Genomic DNA, 20,639 nt, shown 5'->3' on the forward strand with positions numbered 1-20,639 from the left:
CTCAACGAACGGTAAAAGCAGCCACCGAAGCCGGTCATGACTCATAGTTGATCTCAGCTTTGTTTTCACAATGGCGAGCTTTGAAAACGTCCGCTCGCATGAGCAGCTAGTGACAGGGACAACTGCAAAGCCTTTAAGGATTTGCAGTAAGGATTATAAACTAACGCTTCTAGGCCGTTTTGTTGCAACCAGTCTAGCCATTCATTACAGTCACCGAGCTTTATGTGCTCTGTGCTAACCTGTGCCTTCAGTAAGTGGAGCTCAGCCCGCAAGCTGTCAAACTCCACGTCAAAGTACTTAGTGACAACGTCTATCTCCTCGTCATTGGCAGTGAGGCGCAGAATGTTCATTATCGCAGATATGAGAACGACGGTCTCCTGCGTGAATTTTGGCTCAATTGCTTCAACGATAGCATCAAGCATGGGGTAAAAAACGCTTACGCGGAGTTCTTCCTCCTTTGTTTCTTGAAAAAACTGACTGGCGAAGTTCATGTCTGCGCGTCTAGACACTTTCCTCTGTCTCACAGCAGGAGTACTGATCCCGCGAGTCTGGCATATCTCTGTGGCACCTTGAAACACCTTTGTAAGTGCACTCTCGTCCAGCTTCATTTCCTTGAGAGCTTCTTGGAGATTTTCACTCCCTGGAACGCAGTAAGAAGATTTATTTTTGGGTCCTGGAGCATGCGGCTAACCTTGAGGACCATATGCAGCACAGGATGGGCCATTTCCATACAGAATTGAAACTCGAAGCTTTCCAGTTGCGCGAGAAGTCGTTTTGATTTTGCTCGGGTTTCCGAATAGTGCGTGTTTTCCATGATTTCCTCTACGGCGTCTACCAAGGCGCAGTAGTTATCCCGCACTGCTTCGACGGCTTCTGCCCGGCAAGCCCATCTGGTTGTGGACAAAGACTTTAGCGTCGTTAGACCTGTGCCTAACGCCGAAGATATAGGCTCAAAAATTGCGTGACGCACTGGGCTAGATTCTATGAAGTTGTATGCTAGCTGCAAGGTGCCGAAGAAATCAAAAAGAATTTTGTTCTCGGCCCTTGACAAACAGGCATCAACGAGATCCAGATTCAAACAGTGAGCGTAACAATGGACGTATAATATTCTGTTGTTTTTCTCTTTGCATTTGGCTTGCAACCCTGAAATGTGCCCTGACATGGCGGCAGCGCCATCGAAGCAAACAGAGTTCACTGATGTCCACGTGATTTTGAGAACACCTAGAACTCGCTCCAGTGCCGAGAATATTGAGCTGCTGTCAACACTAAGAAGTCGCTCTAGTGCGGCGAACATTTCTACGGGCCGGTTATTCTCCTCATTGTAGTACCATATTACAACAGCTCGTGGTGTCCACAGTCACTAGTCTCATCGCATATGAGAGACACAGTTTTGTCTTCCAGGCAGTGAATAATCGATTGCATCATCGCAGCATGCAGTGCCTCAATGAGATCGTTCTGCGTTCTATTGCTGGTGTACAAAGCATTTTTCGGTGCAGAATCAAGGTGAGCTTGCAAGACAGGATCATATTGCTTCAAGAGATTAACGATCTCTAGGAACAAACCTTTTTCTGTGCTTACCTCGCTTTCGTTATGGTCTCTAAAGGGCCTGCCACTCTTCGCGAGTAGAATTACAACGTCAACAAAACGCTTAGAAAATGGCGAAGGCAGCGGCACAACCGTAAGCTAAAAATACGCATCGCGAAACTAACGGACGAGGCAGAGCGCTACGCAGAGCAACTTGCACGACAGAACTGTGACCAGTTCTGTAACTCCCTCCAAGGAACGCTGGGCACTGCGAAGACGTGGACCACACTCAGACATCTCCTAGATCCGACCCAGAGCAAGAGAGAAAGCAAGCACACGATGAGCCGAGTACTACACAACTTCGGAGGCACAGACGATCAGCTATTGTGTGCCTTACAAAGTTGATATATTGGCCAGCCGATACTTGGTGCAAAGCCAGCGGCTGACTACGCCGGACTGGAAAACAGCGAGCTCGACCGGGACATAACGCGTTCCGAGCTGACACGAGCGATCGCAAGACTCACTCGAAACACCACTCCTGGCAAGGACGGAATCACCAACAAGTTGCTACGTAACCTGGACGATTCAACCGTGCAGGCAATACTGGAACTCTTAAATGCACACTGGGGCAGAGGGACCTTACCCCCGGAATTCAAGCATGCGGAGATTACACTGATACCAAAGCCAGGAAAAACGCCTTGCCTGGAGAACCTAAGACCCATTTCGCTTACGTCTTGCCTCGGTAAATTGATGGAACGTGTTATCTTAGGCTACAGACGCATCTCGAAGAACGTCAACTGATGCCGAACACGATGTTTGGTTTTCCGCCCAACTTGTCAACGCAAGACGTGCTTCTGCAGCTCAAAGAGGAAGTACTGACTGCAGCAACGCCGTGCTGCCCAAACGCAATTCTCGCACTAGACCTAAAGGGAGCCTTTGACAACGTGGGGCACGAAGCCATACTATCCAATCTCAGTGGCATGAATTGCGGCCGACGAACGTACAGCTACGTGAGGGCTTTTCTCACTGATCGCACAGCCACAATAGGGCTGGGAAATGTGAGGTCACAGCGAATAGACACATCTAACAGAGGAACGCCACAAGGAGCAGTGCTGTCACCGACACTTTTCAATGTGGCCATGATGAAACTCCCAGCCCAACTCGAGAAAATACCGGGGATCAGACATGCCTTGTATGCAGACGACATCACGATATGGACGGTCGGAGGGTCCATAGGAGAACAACAAGAGGCATTACAGGAGGCAGTAGACGTCGTAGCAAGCTATGCGGAGACATGCAGACTGCAATGCGCGCCGGAGAAGTCGGAGCTCCTCATAATCGAGAAGCACTCACGAGGACGATCAACAGCCCCGACACCAACCATCCACCTGCGAATAGGTTCTAGAGAAATTACCAAGTTAGACAGACTTCGGATCCTCGGCTTACACTTACAAAAGGACGGGGGCGGAGGATACGCCATACAGAAGCTACAACACACGACCACGCAGATCTTGCGCATGATTCAACGAATTACCAGCAGGAAGAGGGGACTCAAGGAACAGGACCTTATCCGATTAGTGCAGGCTCTGATTGTGAGCCGCATTGCGTACTCGGCACCATATTTAAATTTCAGTAACGCGGAAGTGGAGGTACTCGACCGGCTGATACGCAAGGCGTATAAGCAAGCGCTCGGACTCCCACCCGGAACGGCTACTTTTCGCCTCGAGGAGACAGGGGTGTACAACAACGCACGGGAAATCATAGAGGCCCACCTGGTAAGCCAGAAGGAAAGACTACTACGCACAATAGCGGGGCGCTGCGTCTTGGAACGTCTTGGATATTCCGTACGGAAGACCAGCGCACTGACCAAAATCCCAACACGAATACAAGAAACTATGCACGTCTCACCGATTTCCAGGAACATGCACCCAAACTTCCACATCGGACGGAGACAAGCCCAAGCGCAGGCGCTCGCGAGAAAGTATGGAAACCACCCCAATGTCTTGTACGTAGACACGGCCAGCACCGCAAGAAGCACCGCATTCGTCACCAGCGTAGTCGACAATCACGGGACAGAAATAAATGCGTCGTCGGTTTCCAGAGTGAGCGCTGCGGAGGCAGAGGAACTAGCGATAGCGTTAGCCATCACGACGAGACCGCACTGGGATTGCGTCATAGTTCTGACGGACTCTCAGACGGCATGCAGAAATTATTCCAGGGCCAAAATTTCCAGGGCCGCACATCGCATTCTGAATGGAGCGCACCAGCTGCCACCTTACATACAAATCGTGTGGACTCCGGGGCATGAGTCCTTACGCGGCAATCAGCAGGCACACGCCTACGCCCGAGCGCATGCACACCGGGAGCCGCGAGATGACCGCGCCGAGCAGTTCCAACCAGAGCCCATACCATTAACCTACACTCACATCCTACAACACTATCGCCTTTCACGAAGAACACTACCCCCACCGCATAATGCTCTGACGTGAGAGGAAGCCGTAATATGGCGAAAACTCCAAACAAACACATATCCACATTTGAGTCTTTACCACGCCATACACCCTGCGCTGTATTCCTATAAATGTCCACACTGTGATCAATGTGCAACGCTTTACCACATGGTATGGGCTTGCGCAAACACACCACAGCTCACACCCATAACACACCCCACCACACGGCAATGGGAGGCAGCGCTGTCCAGCTCCGACTCGACGGACCAGCTCAACCTGGTCAATCGAGCGAGAAGGGCAGCTACGGCCACTGGACTCCTGGACTGAGGGGACCACCCACTGCAGAGCGGAGGAGCTACCTACGCTCGCGTGCTCTTTGGATTAAAGTTTATTCTCTCTCTCTCTCTCTCTCTCTCTCTCAACAAAACGCTGTAAAAGTTCTCGGTTTCTTTTTCGTTTTTCTTCTCTCAAAACGACACGCGTCTCGTGATTCTCGTCTAGCAGTTCACCTACAGATTTGCATTTTTTGTAAGAGTTCCAGCACAGGATGCTATTTAAGTGACTGTCGGACTTTTCATGAAGCCTGAACTTCTCTACGGCTTTCTTCCATCTGTTGAAGCCCACGGAGACGAATGCTGGATCTGAATGACCCTTCCACGCTGAACTCTGCCGCGCAAAAGCACGACAGTAGAAGCAAAACGCAGCGTCTTTCCCTATGCTATATTCCAGCCATTTAAACTCGTCGTACCAGCGCGCGCAAAACTTTCGCGTTCTGTTCACCGTTTGTTTCTGCGGGTAGCAATTCAATCTAGGACCACGCGTAAGCCTGGTGACCACGCATAAGCCTGGAATAGGACCTCGCATAAGCCTGGTGCGACTGTCAGTGTCAAGGTCGTCGCACGGCAACGATCGCGAAGGGTCATCATCACTCGGGGCGCAGCTGAACGTATTCGTAGCAGAGCGCTGTTCTTCGTCGCAACTGAGTTCAGTCTGGTAGTTGTCGTCTCCTTGGCAAGAATGTGATACTTGAAGTGGGTTGCCCTCGAGGTGCTGATTTTCGACCACCCGGTGGGATGGTTCACTGGCACTGGCAGTCTCACATTCATGAGGTTCTGAAAGCAATTTTGGTCCTTACGTCAGGCTACGAATACTGCCGATTTGGAGCCTATTCTGTAAATTTAAACGCAAGCATGAAAATGACCAGCTTGCGATTTCTCTTCAGCCAACTTGTTTCGTGTTTCGTCGGGAGTGCTGAAACTGCGCTCCAGAAGGCTTAGCTCAGTGGCATGGCATCGCTTTCTGCGCAGAAAAAAATTTAAAGCTGAATGAGCTGCGGCAGCCGCGTACCCAGGATTTTTTTTTTTTTTTTTTTTGGGGGGGGGGGGGAGAGGAGGGGGTCATATGGTAATTTTTCTAGGCGAATCAGAAGGGGATGGATTCGCTTACAAGTAAAGACGTGAATAAAGCCCATAAAGAGGAGTAAACCTGCAACTAGAAATGAAACAAAGTGTAACCCACTGGTACGCCTGTTGGGGAAACGAGCAAACGCATTAAAGAAACTCCCGAAAAAATTAACTCACGAATCACGCTTCCAAGAACAAGCAAACAAGAGATAGAGAAAAGTAAATATTTCTATGCGCGTTTTATTCAGTCAATCAACTCACTCAGGTCTGGAAGAATTTTTGTCACTGATCTCGTTAAGGGGTTGCAATCGCCGGGCGGATTCCAAAGGCTGACATATCTGCCCCCCGAAACGCCCCACGAAAGCACGGACAATTTTGAGGGGTGGTCCTTTTAGTGCGCCAGCGAACGCCGGTTGTGGACCAAATACCGAGTCAGAGCCGAGAGTTGATAACAGAAACAAAATATATTCTCAGTTAAGGCAGTACAAACAACACAAAACCATGCACACTCGGCTAGTAACTATCACAACTGAATTCACATCGCAACTCTCTATATCTCACATAGTGTTTACAACCACAGGAACCAACAGCAAATCACCCTACAAATGCAATCACATGCACTACAACCTATTCGAGAACACTTAAAGTCCTGAATATTCACAAAGTGAGTCCAATCCGCAACTCTTGTAAAGTAACTCGAATGTTTCTCTTCCAGGAAACACTCACGCAACTCCAGCGCTGATCGCCGTTCCCTTCGTCGTCGGTCCCGAATGCCACTCTTCCAGGAGGCACTCTTCAAAGTCGTCGCAGCTTCCACGACGTCGTCACTCGATTCGTCCAGATCGACCGACACCAACCATCACCAAACACGTCTTCTTCGACCGACCGAACGACTCACACTTCAACGTAGTTCGCCATCTCCGCGGCTGACTTCAACGCGGCTTACACCACATGGACTGGCTGACTGCTCCCCGCCGCTGCACCCTTTTATACCCTCGCGCCCGGTCTCCAGAAGGTTCTTATGTCTTCTTTAGCGTGCAGCACAGTGGAAGCTAGCGAACGTTCTAGACTCCACTGGCACCTTCCATCCTAGGTGGCGTCACTCGGCATCACGTGATGATTTTCTTTCGCGATCATTCGATAGTTCTCTAGAAGCCCGACGCGGCGGCCGTTTCCAGGAGCGAGGAGGGTTTTTTGCAGACGGCTGGCCATAGACGGGTTGGCGCCTGGGGCTGCGTCGGGGCGGCTTTTTATGGTTGTTTTTTTCGTTGCGCGCACTAGAGGGAGGGAACTTGGGCGTCGGTGTTTTATGCCGTCAAAAAGGAACCATACCGCCGGCGCAGTCGCGCCTCGACGGTATGGTTTCTTTTTCGCGTTCTACTCCTCGGGATTCTCTCGTTCGCGATGCTTGTGATGTCGTCGTACGTGGATTGTGCACGCCACAATTCAAATCTCACGAAGCGACATAGAAACAACTGCTACGCTCGAAAGGGCGTACTTTCACGACAATGGGCTGAACCGAAAAATCTACCCGTGTGCTCGCTGCGTTTCCGTGCATAACGAAACCAACGGAGACGCAAACAAGTCGTGTAATGCGCCTTTCAAAACGCAGATTTTTCCTAGCGCTTTTCTGTCGGACTTTGTTATGTTTTATGCACGTGTAGGGGGAACAAACGAACACCAAGACAGTTTCAACGTTGTACGAAAATAAAACTAATATTATGAATTTATATATATATATATATATATATATATATAGAGAGAGAGAGAGAGAGAGAGAGAGTGTGTTTCAGCGAACACTTTCAAAATTTATTTAAGGTTGCCTGTGGCAGATAGCCCAATTCTAGTTAAGGAATTGGTCTACTCGACGAGGCGGACAGTACTTGAACAAGAAATTGAAATGCATAATCGAATCATTAACAATAATTCACTAATTAAGTTTTTAACTAATTACCTGATGGCCCATATTGCAATTTACAAATTGTAGCCGGGGAGTTCGCAAGGCGGATCCACTTGGAACTAATTCTCAGGATGACACCAGTTTCGAGATATTAATTTCAGAACTTTGCGGAGAAATGCATTGGCGTTTCAGTTAATTTTTTGCTTGAATGCATAAAGCGACGTTTTGTTAAGATACTAACTGGAACGGAGCGTTAATGCAACCGGTGTACAACCAGATCCGGATAAAGTTCGCGCCGTTCGCAGTTTTCCTGTGCCTCGTTCTGCTTCTGACGTGCGCTGCTTCGTCGGCCTGTGTTCTTACTTTCGACGTTTCGTCAAAAACTTCGCCGACGTTGCTCGCCCTTTGACAGATCTTCTACAGAAAAACACGCCTTTCTCATGGGGCCCGGAGCAGGCTCACGCGTTCGCCGCTCTCATCGGCTTTCTAACAACCCCTCCCATACTTGCCCACTTTTATCCATCTGCACCGACCGAAGTCAACACTGACGCCAGTGGCCACGGCATCGGTGCTGTCCTCGCCCAGCAGCAGAATAGTACCGAGTGCGTGATAGCTTACGCCAGCCGCCTGCTGTCACCTTCTGAGAGGAATTACTCCATCACCGAGCGTGAGTGCTTGGCTTTAGTGTGGGCTGTCACCAAGTTCCGGCCATATTTGTACGGCCGCACGTTTTCGGTCATTACAGGCCACCATGCCCTCTGCTGGCTGTCTTCCCTCCGGGACCCGATGGGACGGCTTGGTCGCTGGGCTTTGCGGCTCCAGGAATTTTCTTTTATTGTCATCTACAAGTCTGGACGTCTGCACAAGGACGCTGACGGCCTCTCTCGTCATCCTGTGGATCCTCCTGATCCTGTTGCACATGATCCGGAAACCTGCGTGTTGGCTTTCACTGACATGTGCGACATGCGCGTTGAACAACATCGCGACGAGTCCTTGCAGGCCATCATCGCCGGAGTGCAATCTGGCAGCACCGACGGCCCGTGCCGCATCTTCGTGCTGCACGATGGCATCCTCTACCGCCGCAATATCAACCCTGAGGGCCCTGAGTTTCTCCTTGTCCTTCCTCGTCATATACGATCCGTCGTTCTCGAACAACTTCACGATGCACCAACGGCGGGACACCTTGGAGTTTTGCGCACATACGACCGCGTACGACGCCGGTTCTTCTGGCCGGGACTCTACCGCTCTGTGCGTCGTTATGTCGCAACTTGCGAATTGTGTCAGCGCCGGAAATAAACCGGAAAAAACCTCCCCTGCCACCTGTCGGCCGACTCCATCCAATTGAAGTTCCCTCTGAACCTTTCTATCGCGTAGGCCTTGACCTGCTTGGTCCTTTTCCGACGACGACTAGAGGGAATAAGTGGATCGCCGTCGCTACCGATTACGCGACACGCTACGTGATAACCAAGGCGGTTGCCGACTAGTTGCGCAACTGACGTCGCAGATTTACTCCTCCATAACGTCATCCTCCACCACGGTTCACCTCGACAGTTACTTACCGACCGCGGCCTCTCGTTCTTGTCTCGAGTTGTTGACGACCTCCTCCGCTCTTGTGCCACAGAGCATAAGCTGTCCACCGCCTACCACCCACAAACGAACGGTCTTACGGAACGTCTCAACCGAACACTCACAGAGATGATGTCGATGTACGTCTCCAATGACCACCGCGACTGGGACGCCACGCTGGCCTACGTCACATTCGCGTATAACTCGTCCAGACATGACACCGCAGGATATTCACCCTTTTATCTTTTGTATGGTCGCGACCCTACATTGCCTTTTGACACCATCCTACCTTCTGTGCCACGTGTTACAACTGAGTGCGCTCGTGAAGTCATCGATCGCGTTCACATGGCGCGCCAAGTCGCCCGATCTCGTCTGTTGGCCTCTCAGGATATACAAAAAGAGCGGTGTATACGATCGGCTCCATCGCGATGTTAAGTTCGCCCCAGGTGCTTCGGTGCTCCTCTGGTCACCATGTCCTCGTGTCGGTCTCTCCCAGGAGCTTCTCTCTCGCTACACAGGGCCTTATGAAGTCCTACGTCAAGTTAACGACGTCAATTACGAGATCTCGCCGTTACAGTTTTATCCGTCCTCAAGTCCGACGCCAGTTGACATCGTGCACGTTTCGCGGTTGAAGCCATACTTCTCTCACAATTCTTCGCCTGACTTGCGCCGAGACGGCGCTCCAGCACCCGGGAGTCCTGTTACGGAAGGATAGGAGGCAAGAGAAGAAGACACTGGCTGCTGCGTGTTGTTGCTGGTCAGCCATCTTGACCGCGCTCACCCTACTTGTGTATATATTGTAAATACATCGTCTTACTCCCAACATCCCCGTAACATATTATTTTCGCCATCGCTTCCAGAAGTTTTCGGTTAGAAGCTTTCTGTAGGCGTGTCGACGAATGGTATCCGCTCGCCTCGAATTACTGTCAACTTCAACCGTATCGTAGGGTATAGCAGTTAGTCGTCGTCCAAGCAACAGGTCGGCTGGAGTCAGTGTGCATGGTTCTCCTTCGTCTGTCTCGACATAAGTTAGAGGCCTGGAGTTGATTACTGCTTCCACCTCTGTCAGTACTGTCGTGATTTCTTCGAAATTGAGACAGGCTCTGCCGAGGATTTTACGCAGAGAAGTATTCACAGATCGGACCAGCCGTTCCCACCATCCGCCCCACCAAGGAGCATTCGGCACTATAAACTTCCACGAGATACCGTTAGAGGTGAGGTGGTTCGCCACGTCCTTTTCCGTGAACATGTCAAAGAGTCTCTTTAAATCTGCTGACGCTCTTTGAAATGTCCTTGCATTGTCCGAATAGATAACGCAGGGTAGTCCTCTTCGGCCGACAAATCTCCGCAAGCACGATATGAATGATTCGGACGTCATACTTGAAACGAGTTCGAGGTGGATTGCTCGCGACACGGCACACGTGAAAAGTGTAACGTAGCACTTGGCGTCACCGCCTTGCGCGCGTGCTAGGAGAGGTCCAGCGAAGTCAACACCAACAACTTCGAAAGGGTTTGTCGGCACCATTCGGTGACTTGGTAAAGGAGCGGTCGGAGCACTTCCTGGTCTGGCAGTGAAACGTTTGCACACAATGAAGCTATGTATAACCTTCTTGACTATAGAACACGCGCTCGACAAATCCAGTAGTACTCTCTGATCTGTGTAAGAGTTTCTCGTACACCTCCGTGCAAGACTTGTTGATGAGCTCTTATGGCCACCAGAGTGGAGTAACGGTGATTTGCGGGGAGATTTATTGGATGCTTCACTCCTAGCGGTAACTTCAGAAGCGACAGACGTCCACCGACTCTGAGGATTCCGTCGGCGTCCATAAACGGGCGGAGATCGGCAATGCGCGACGTGGTTTCTAGGGGTCGTCCTCGTGCTATGCAGTAGAGGTCTGCATAAAATTCTTGTTTTTGGACGTATTTAACCCAGTAGTGCTCGGCCCGAATTACTTCTGTCGCTTTCAGGTGGCCAGTTTCTTCTGTCTTGTGTCAACAACGGTCTGTGAATCCGAACACCCAAGCTGTTATTCTCAATAGGTGCTGAAGCTTGCTGAAACGCTCAATGCATATAACTGGACTGTGCACTTTGGCTTTCATTACTACTTGAACAGCTGCTATTTCACTTCTGACAGCATCGACAAAGTCCGACGAAATGGACGGTTGGAGAGGCCACTTGTCCACGGATCCGTGTAGCCAGTCAGGACCATGCCACCATCTTGAGCACGAAGTCACCTTGTCTAACGTCACTCCCCGCCTTAGCAAACCACGTGGATTCTCCAATCATGGGCAATATCTCCACCGGGATGGTTCTGTTCTGCCTTTAATTTCCGTGATACGATTAGCCACAAACTGTTTCCATCTTGTGCAGTCTCCTCGTATCCATGACAATACAATAGTAGAGTCGGTCCACATAATGTACTCAATACGAATATTATTTATAGGGCACTCTTGACGTATGTCAGCAGTCTTGTGCCAACCAATGCACCTAAAAGCTCCAAGCCGGGTAGCGTTGTTTTCTTTATAGGAGCCACACATGCCTTGGAGATCAGCAACATGGGTCGTTCATCTCTGGCCGTAACCGCGTAAATCGCCGCTCCGTACGCAGCTGGGCTGGTATCGCAAAAGACATGCAGGTGCATCTCACTTGGCAACTTCCTTCCTCCGCCAAGGTATACGAGGAACTGCTGTTTTCCTGCAGTTGCGGGAGCTGCCGTACCCAACCATGCCATTCTTCTTGAAGTTCATTGGGTACTTTCTCGTCCCAGCGTATTCCTCGTGTGCACAATCTCTGGAACAATATACGTATGGCAATCGTGTACGGTCCAACGAGTCCGAGTGGATCGAATATTCTCGATATCGCTTGTAAAATAAACCATTTAGTGTCCAGTTTATCTTTCATGTACTCTAACAGGCTCTCAACAGAAAAAGTGAATACGTCCTTTGCAGGATTCCGAACAACGCCGAGAACTTTAACCGACTTCTCATGCAGGCCCACCATTTCTTGACTGGCAGATTCTTGCTGGCGTTCCAAGGCAACCATTAGGTTGGCAGAATTTGTGGTCCATTTGCGTAGGACCATGCCCACCTCTTTCATAATTTCTTGCGCCTCACACAAAAAATTTTCTGCCTCTTCTTCCGGTTCGGCGCCAGTGACTAGGTCGTCCACGTAAAACGACTCGGTCAGTTTGGTCGCAGTTTGTGCTTTGGCCTTATGTGCTCTCTTCACATGGTAAATGATGGTCGCTGTGAGCAGGAATGGGCTGCACGTAGCTCTAAAGTGAACACGCGTCATCCTCCATTCTTTAAGTTGCATTCGGCAAACCACAGGAACCGAAAGGCGTCTCTGTCTTCCTCCCGTATAGATATCTGCACGAACGCCTTTTCGATATCGGCGATTACCGCTATGGGGTGTGTCCTGAAGCGCAGTTGTATTTTTCCAAGGTCTTGGTACAGGTTGTACCCCTTTTCAAGACACTCGTTGAGAGACCTACTACCTTCTTCATGCGATGACGCGTCAAAAACCACCCGAACTTTCGTGGTCAACGCTTGTTTTCTGATTACTTCTTTGTGTGGCATGTATACAATACACCTTGCCTTGCTCAGTAGGGAGGTCGTGGACGATTTCGGTGTGACCAGCTTGTACGTACTCACGTATGGTGTCATCGTATATCCACAGCAGCCCTTTCTGCCTCGTTAGTCGATTAAGAAGCTTCTGCAGCCTTGTGACAGCAACCTGTTTGTTGTCCGAAAGCCCAAATCCATCCTTCCAAGGCAGTGCTACTTCATGCGTTCCGTTGCGATATGTGACGGTGCTCTCAAAATATTGCATCACCTTGCTGACTTCATTGGTTCTGTCACCTGCATCAGAAATTCCAAGGTAATCAAGTTCCCAAAATGTCCGTAAGAACTCGTCCGACTCGTATACTTGAGTTTTCAAAACGCAAACCATCATGCCCGTTGTTGCTGGCAGTAATGTCAAACAGCTGGTGCGTCTTTGAAAAGTCCAATCAAGCTTGGAATTCATCGCAATCAGCGATTCATTGCCTTCACAATGTAGAAAGTCGCCCGTCAAGACTCTCCACATTTGATCAGAGCCGATCAGCACGCTGATTCCGCTTTGCACGATGACTGATGCATGTGTCGGTTCATCGGCTACGTCGCTTCCCAGTTTCTTAAATGAAGCGACAAAAGAAACTTCCATTTTAGTTTCTTCGATGTCTTGGCTTATATGCGGAATCTCAATGGCGCTTACCACAACCTAGATGTCAGAAAACTGACTTCGTAAGCGCAGCTCCACTATTCGTCGATTTTCTGCCGCCCGGTCTGAGGCGCTGGCGAATGTGTTGAGAGCTATCTTTATAGTTCCAGCACACTTGAGGTCCAGGTGTTTTGACTAGTCTTCGGTAACAAATGTGCGTTGACTCCCGCCGTCGAAGACACCTCGCACATAGCGGCAAGTGTTGTCTCTTATCGCCCAGACTCGAAATGTTTGCAGGAAGACGCAAGTCGATCCATCGTTGCTTCGTCGTCGTCCCCCTACCGATGCGCAAACTGTCGTGCTTGCTCTGTCATTCTTGAGTCCTTGGTGCGAGCTCTGAGGGATCCTTTGTGGGTCGCACATACTTGAGGCATGGCGACCTTTGCACCTCGAGCAAGAGATCCTCCGTTTGCAGTCGCGCGCCCTATGACCTTTGGTGGTGCATCGAAAGCACCGTTTATCATTCGATAGCACTTCCTTCTTCGGCGTCAGGGGCATATCCACAGGGCACGCTTCCGTGGAGTGCTGTCTTGATGTGCAGAACGCACAAAACTCTTTGCACGGTTTAAACCCACGATCTGAGTTCGCGTGAACAGATGACGCAGGCTGCTTCCAGTAGCTAATGCGGGATGGCTGGTTTGATGTAAGCTGATCGCCGCTGTTTTGCACGCTGCTGTCCTTATAGTCACTCTTCTCCAGGCTTTCCAGTTCGATCGAACGGTGTTTGAGTAGACCGTCTAGTTTCGAAGAACCAGCAGCATTGTCCGCGGTAGCACTCTTGACTTGCGCAGCGCATGCACGATGGTAGTTAACTACGACGTCTCGGGGCACCGCCCCGAGGATGCATGATGTCGCAGAGCATGGACGAAAACGACAACCTTTTTACACCCAATGACTCGAGGCCTCGCAGTTTGACGAGTACATGGCCGTAGAGTTGTCGGAGGGCTCTTGTGTCACCAGATGAACGAACAGCAGTCAGCTGTCGTAACCTTGCTAAGTATTCCTGCTCCTGGCGCGTCTTGTCCCCGAAGCGCTTCTGCAGCATGTCTATGGCGTCCTTATAGCATCCTTCCGTAGTTGGAAGGCCCGCGACCGCTAAAGCAGCGCCTCCTTTGAGAAATAGTCGCAAATAATGAAACTTCTCAGTGGCGGTAAGACTCGCATTGTTATGAACAATTCAACAATCTGGTCAAATTACTCTCAAAACTCCACCCATTTACACACATCTCCAGAGAAGGGAGTGATCGTGAGTTTTGGTAGCTTGACTCCCGTCCTTTCTGATGATTAGGCTCTCTAGTTCCACATTTATCTTGTTTAGTTCGTCATTATTTGCCTTCAGCCTCTCGTAGATGGAGTCGAGCTGCTCATGCCTTGCGGAGTCGCTACGAAGAAGGCCACTTGCCTCGTTGATGATCCGACGGTTCAAGGATCGTCGTGAAGTCCGCTTCGCCTTGAGCTTCTCCATTTTCATGCAGGCAACTAGTAGCCGTCGGTTGGTCCATCCCGGGTTTCAGCACCAAAATTGTGGAATTATGGCGTACAGAAGCCGCAGAATAACTCGATTCCGTCGATATAATTGAGAAGCGCTTTTAATAGTTCGGGCCGTGAAGACCCTGCTAACCGGCGAGAGTCCCCGTTTTATCCTCTCGTGCTCGCCGACGCTTCTTCTCTTCTCGTTCCGCCGGCGCTTCCAGTGAAAACAACAGCCTACCTCTCAAGAGCCCGTGTCTGAGTATGCCCGCGACGTCATTGCCCGAGCCGAAGACGCACACCAAGTTGCTCACCATCGCCTTTGTGCTTCTCAGAACAAACAGAAAAGCATTTATGACAGTCGTCACCGTGATGCTAACTATGTTCCTGGGGATCTTGTCCTTCTATGGCATTCGACCCGCCGCGTCGGCCTCCCTGAAAAACTAATGTCTCGCTACTCCGGTCCTTATACCGGGTCCTCCGCCAGGTGACCGGCGTGACCTACGAGATCTCTCCGGTCACACCTACTACCCGCTCTCTCCAGACTTTCCATGACGTCCTTCATGTCAGCCGCCTGAAACGTCCCCAGTCCTCTTCTACCTAGGAAGCACCGGGACAGCGCTTCCACGACGGGCGGAAATATGTTACACTGCTTCGCACAACATCGAGGAAGAGGAGCACGAGCTTGGGGGCCAAAGAAGACGACGCTTCAGTGACTGACTGGTTGTGTCAATCCTGATCAATCGTGTACATATTGTAAATACATTTTCCCGTCTTGCTTCTTCTCTCCGTCACAATATTATGCTCTAAGCGTCTGCCTGGCCTGAACCCAATCTGTAGTTCCCCAAATACATCGTTTTTCTCCACCCAGTTCGACAGTTCAAATTTTATGGCTTGCATTGCCATTCTATGTGTCACCGACGTTACTGTAACTGGCCTGTACGAGCTCGTCTTATCCTTATCTCCTTTCCCTTTGTAGATGACGTTCATCTTACTTTCGCGCCATCCAACTGGAATTGTCTTCATTCTGATCACTTGCTCAATGGCGTTATTCTGCAGCGCCTTGCTCTTTGGACCGAGGCTTTTGATTAGCTGTATTGGGATTTCATCGGGTCCTGCAGCAGTGTTATTCGGGGCATTTTCTGCTGCCTCTTTCCCGTAAACGCTTTCTATGCTAAATTTAGATCTCTCGGGTTTCTCTGTTGTTGCTGGATCTGTTGTCTGAACTACTTTTTCTTTCGTGCCGAAGTTATAACGTCTGTGATGTCGCGCAGCGCATCGTCGCCTTCGCAGATGTTGCCGTCTTCATCCCCTACAACAGTTTGCGAGTTTTTAGTTGGAGCTCCGAGTGCTTTTATATAGTTCCAGAATCTTTTTGGGGCGCCTTTGTCTCTTTTGCGAATGTTATGCGCCCAATGTTCACTTGCGCATTTAATTTTCTCTTGCACGAGTTCACACGCCACCCTTTCCTTTTCTCGGTATTTGTTCCATCTAAGGAGCACCTCTTCTTTGTGTAATTCCAACTTTTTGGCTTCTTGATGATGCCTAGACGCCTGCTTACGCTCTTCTATAGCTTGCTTTATTTCCTTGTTCCACCACTTACGTGGCTTACTTTTTCCAATCCAACAATTATTTTCCCTGTCTGTCTTATTTCCTGCTGCATAACGTCTACCAGTTCCTTATATTCCCAGACTGCTGTGGGAAAAGCCTCAATTTTCTTCTCTATGTTTTTGCGATATCAGTTATTTGCGCTTCATTCATGTTTAGAAATTCTGATGCTATTGGTTCGTGTTTCGCGTTAGTATCTCTCCCAAACTTTAACGTTAAACGTCTATGATCACTACCCAGGCAATTTTTTTTATTTTCGTCTATTATGATTTGGTCTAGTTGTTCGTAGACCATTTCTGAGACTAAGGCGTAGTCGATACATGACTGCCTGTTTCCGCATTGCCACGTTACCTGTCCATGACACTTATTCTCCCTCTTAACTACTATAAGGTTATGTTCATCACACAGATCCAGCCCTAGAGAATCGTTGTAATCAGTATACTCGTCTAAATCGTCCATGTGTGCGCGTTCAGATCTCCCACTAATATCACCTGACCCTATTTCTTTAACGCGTTAATATCGCTTCTAATGCAATAAACCAATTGCTTATTTATTTCTCTGCTATCACTACCTGTCCTTAGGTAAGCTACTCCCAGACACGTCTTTTTGCCTTGCCATGTGCCGCTAATCCATAAATGCTCCTTGCATGTCTCTTTTACCCTTTGCCACTTCACACCTGGCCTAATTAGTATTGTACAGCGGCAGCAGCATCGGCGTCGCATGATAATTACGTAGATGCTCGTGTCTACACGAGGCACGAGTGGCTGGCGCGCACCGGCACAGGCCAGCGTTCCGAAAGATGCAGAGCCAGTGAAGGCGGAGCTTAGTCCCGATCTCTCGGCGAACGAGTTGAAGAGAAAAAAAAAAACATGGCTGGGTAGGAGGGTAGCTTGGAGGGGGAGGAGGGTAATGCAGCTCTCTTAACATGAATCGCTATACACTTAAATTATGGCACGAATGTCTTGCTTTACCCAACGCGTCTACAAAGTTTGTCCGAACCGTTTCAGGGACCTTTTAAACATTGCATAGCGACAGAACGTATTACCACCGTCGAAACGAGTTATGTACGAGACGTGTACTGCAGCGGGGCTCCTCTTTCTCTCTTCCCTAAGAACACTCGGCGCCATCTAGAGTAGCCGCCGCAAAGCCTGGGCTTGGCCTCCGAAATGCACGGCGCGCCGGTGCGTGCAAACGCTGAGAAACGTGTCATGCCGCAACCGGGCTGCGCTCTCGCGGTTCTTTCTTAACACGCTGCGCCACCTAGTGGCGCTGCCGAGAAGTCCGAGTGTGGCCTCAGAGAAGAGGAGCGTGGCGCGCCGGTGCGTATACGAACGCTGAGACTTTCCCTCGCTTGCCGCGCACCCAGTGGCATATACTCAGTGACCCAAGTTGGTGAGATGTTCATTGAAAAGCGGCACATGAATTCACGACGCAGCATGCTAAAGCGTTGGCGTCAAAGGCGTGCATTGAAAAGTGGCTCGTATCCTGTGTATTTATGGCGCAGCCTGCTAAAGCGTCAGGTTGCTGTCCTTGAGGAGACCTTGTGGCGTGGGCTCGATTCCGCGCTCAGTATCACCGAAATGTAAGGGATCTTTTTTCGTCATTGTAGAGTTGCACGCTACCAGTGGCGCATACCTATAGTTACCGAACTTGGCGTTAAAGACGTACGTTAATTGAAGAGCGGCGCACACTTATTGGGGCATACCCCGGCAGTGACCCAAGTCGGCATCGAAGAACTTCACTGAAGGCCAACACAGACCGAGTGACACCCAGTGCTCCAACTGGGCGTGAAGGAGCTTCATTGTACAGCGGTACCCTACCGTGTCCCGCATCTACAGTATAACCCATATCTGCGCGAAAGAGGTTTGTTGAAGAGCGACACATAGGTACACATTGCCACATAATCAGTGACTCAATTTGGTACTACGGTTCGTTCCGAACCCTGTTCCCTAAGCACAGCAGCCCAATGCGCTACCCATATTCCATGATGGAATAACCAGTGACCTATAGATAGGTGGGAAAACGGTTAGATACATACACATAGATCGATAGATAGCTAGCTCACGGAAAGTGAGTGAAGTACCCGAAGAATGCTAACGTATAAAAAAAGGCGGATCCTACTCATACGTGCGAATCGATAATAAGCGAAGCTTTCTTTGGTGTTTATTAAAAATTACTTCTCTTCTACGTAGCTCAACGCTCCTCTCACAATGCGCGCTCTGGTACCATTTTGTTCTCTTCACATCTTTCTCAGCACTCGGCTACTTCTGCTGCAAATTTCACGTCTTGACACGTGTTCTACTAGTCTATTCGGGCACTTACCCATTCTGGGGCATTGTCCAAGAGTTTGTTCTCATGCTCAAATGTCCAGTGACCCTAGTTTTATAATCGATCGGAAACACAGCAGCTTCCAGCACCCGCGTAGTGTGGGGAAGAGACAAAGAAAGCTTCACTTTAATAATATGCTCGCACTTAAATTATAATTCATCACAGCTACGCATTCATTCTGCTATCACATAAACGTCCTGTGAGGAAAAGAATGAACTCTATTCATATGAAACAAGTCCTTGATAAGGGGCATGCAGATTGCAGACCCACTTAATTGGGAATGGGTTCAGCTCTGTGTATTTCCTGAACATTGGCACTGACGATGAACAATTGTAGTCAAGGTGGGTCAGAAGAACCTGAATTGGGGAGATGTTTAATTTGTGGGAAGGGTGTATTGTATTGTAGAGATATAGAGTCGAGTGATTGGCCAAAGTCTTTGCGTTCGGACCACCATACCCAGCTGACCAATTTCCAAGGACTATAATGACTTAAGCAACGTTACTGGAAGGCATTTAGGATGCAGGAAGCCCTCACTATGTGGGATGCCTGGAGTCTTGGTGACATTTAATTGTTTGTTTGTTTGTTGGCTGTTTTAAGCAGAAAAAGAAAACATACACTAAAGTCAATCACAACAGATGCAATATATCTATAATTATGTAAATTGATTTTGCCTCTGATCCCTTCACTGTGACAAAACTGTCGCATTGAGTAACTTTATTCTATGGTCTTCATCATTCTGCAATAGAAGCACGAGTCGTCCGATTGAAAAGTGACTGCGCGCGTGCTATGTTCCGCCATATGTTCTGCGATATGTGCCAAACACTTTAGGATCATCATCATCATCATAATCGTCCTGCGCTCACGTGAGACCATACGCGAACGGCACGTGCATCGGAACAACGCCTTCGAAAACCGCATCGACGGTGGTTATACGTGGATGTTGCGATCAATGGCGGGGCCACCAGAGCAGATAGTTTTGTCAAGCGGCGACCACAACCACGGGTCGGAGGGCTCGCCTTCCGAGGATACCGCTTCGTCACTGAACGCGGAGGCTGCAGCGCCGGGGCCGATGACTTGGGACAACGGCAGCCAAAGTCTCGACGCTGCCGGGCAATCAAATGAGGACGCCAATTACCAACGCCTGAAGCGAGCCAGTGGCGCCGAACGCCGTCGACAGGCGAGAGAGCGCGAACGACTTCGACGCGACGCCGAGGAGGCCGCTGCCCTCCAGAGAAAAGAAGCGCAACGTCGGGCTAAGTTCGAACAACTCGAAGCCGAAAGGCGCGCACGGCGGGAGCGGTTGGACGCCGAACGCCAGGCTAAGTTCGAACAGCGCGAAGCTGAGAAGCGCGCTCGACGTGAACGGCTGAAAGCCGTGCGCGAGGTCAAGCGCTTGCTTCGCGAGGCCGACGCCAAACGACGTCGGGAGGAAAAGGCGGCCCGCCGAAAGGAGCGTCAACGATGCGTACGAAAGTTCACCGACGAAGGTCCGTTGGTGGCGCAGGTCTGCCCCGTCTGCACCAAACCGTGCGCCAAGTCCGAGTTGCAGAGTGACGAATGCTGCCTTCCAGCGGTACCTGAAGCTTTCCCGGCTGACGATGTGTCGAGGGTTTGCCGGTCGTGTTGCGGTCTACCTGTCTGCGCTCGTTCTGAACGCATGGTAAGTGCCAGTGAGGGAGTTAACGACCCGGTTGGTTACAAGCAGGGTAATGACAAAGACGGGATGTAGTGCTTTGAGAGGGCGTGCCGTTTGGATCCGCCAGTGGTTCCAGGCAGGGACGTACAGCCGTGCCTGTAGAAACAGTTCCCAGTAATCGTCCACCACCTTGTCGTTAACTTTAATTAATTGCTACGTACGCTACGGCAAGCAGTACGTCTAGCCATGTAAACCTATAGTAGTATTAACAAAAAAGCTTTAGTAGACCACGTGAATTATTTGAAGCATATATGTGTTTCGAATTGTACCGTATGTTTACGTCTTCTTCAAGCATATGAATGCCTCAGCTTCTTGCCTCGTACAAAAACTCGGACGTCTCGGAAGCGGAATAAGAAACTGATGGCGCACACATTAGTATGCGCGATCGCCCTCACCGAATTCAAACATGTCTAATTATGAGGCATCTTGCGGT

General features: G+C 49.9%; 1 pseudogene; it reads right to left on the reverse strand.

Annotated features, from left to right (window-relative positions):
- Positions 1 to 464: 464 nt before the first annotated feature.
- Positions 465 to 14,569, reverse strand: LOC125947136 (zinc finger MYM-type protein 1-like; annotated as a pseudogene).
- Positions 14,570 to 20,639: the final 6,070 nt, after the last annotated feature.

This window comes from Dermacentor silvarum, chromosome 7, assembly GCF_013339745.2.
Source record: "Dermacentor silvarum isolate Dsil-2018 chromosome 7, BIME_Dsil_1.4, whole genome shotgun sequence".
NCBI lineage: Eukaryota > Metazoa > Arthropoda > Arachnida > Ixodida > Ixodidae > Dermacentor > Dermacentor silvarum.